Genomic DNA, 1258 nt, shown 5'->3' with positions numbered 1-1258 from the left:
CTTGATCTGAGTTGAGAATTGCTATCTCTACTTTTTTTTTTTTTTTTTTGCTTCACCTGAAGCATAATAGATTCTAATCCAGACTTTTAGTTTTACTCTGTATGTATCACTCTGCTTTAAATATGTTTCTTGTAAACAACATATTGTAGGATTCTGGTTTTTAATTCAGTCTACTAAGCACTTCCTTTTTATGGGAGAGTTCACCCAGTTCATATCCACAGTTAAAATGACTAATTCTATATTTCCTGCCATTTTATTTACCCCAGGTTATACTTTTCTCTTTTCTTTCTTCCTATCCCTCCTCCTCAGTATTTTGCTTCTGATCACCACCTCCTTCAAACAGTCCTATCCCTTTATAGCCCCTCCCCTTTCTTATACCTTTTCCCTACTACTTATGTATTAGTCTCCCCCTTCTTTTTCCCTTTCCCTTCCCACTTCCCTATAAGGTGAGACAAGTTTCTCTGTGAAACCAAGTATGTCTGATATTCTCTTTTTGAACCAACTCTGATGAGAGTAAGAGTCACATAATGCTCATCCCCCTCCCTTCTTTCCTTCAATTATAATAAGTCTTCTTTGCCTTTGTAATTTCCCTCATTTTATCTCCATTTTCCTCTTTTTCCAGTACTGTCCCCTTTCCATCTCTAGTTTCTTTCTTATATTATCATAATAAAATCAAATTATACCTGCACTCATATATCCATAACAGAGATATAGTTCTCAAGAGCTCTTTCTTTTTTTACCTTTTTATGCTTCTCTTGAGTTCTGTATTTGGAGGTCAGATTTTTTTGTTCAGCTCTGATCTTTTCATCAGAAATAAATGAAATTTACCTGTATCATTGAATGTCCATCTTCTTCCCTGAAAGATAATGCTCAAGTTAGTTGGATAGTTGATTCTTGACTGCAGTCCAAGTCCCTTTGCTTTTCAGAATATCAGATTCCAGGCTCTTCAAGCCTTTAAAGTGGAAGCTTCTAGGTCCTGGGTAATCCTAATCATGGCTCCTGGATATTTGATTTGTTTCTTTCTGGTTGCTTGCAAAATTTTTTTCCTTGATCCAATAATTCTGAAATTTAACTACAATATTCCTTGGAGTTTTCATTTCAGGAGATGATTGGTAAACTCTTTCAATGGCTATTTTACCTTCTGGTTCTAGGATATCAGGGCAGTTTTCCTTGATGATTTTCTGAAAGATGATGTCTAGGGTCTTTTTTCACCATGGTTTTCAGGCAGTGCAATAATCCTTAGATTGTCTCTCCTAGA

The sequence above is a fragment of the Antechinus flavipes genome, chromosome 1, assembly GCF_016432865.1.
Source record: "Antechinus flavipes isolate AdamAnt ecotype Samford, QLD, Australia chromosome 1, AdamAnt_v2, whole genome shotgun sequence".
NCBI classification, from domain to species: Eukaryota; Metazoa; Chordata; class Mammalia; order Dasyuromorphia; family Dasyuridae; genus Antechinus; species Antechinus flavipes.
The sequence above is the reverse complement of the archived record's forward strand: the minus strand, read 5'-3'. Positions refer to the sequence as shown.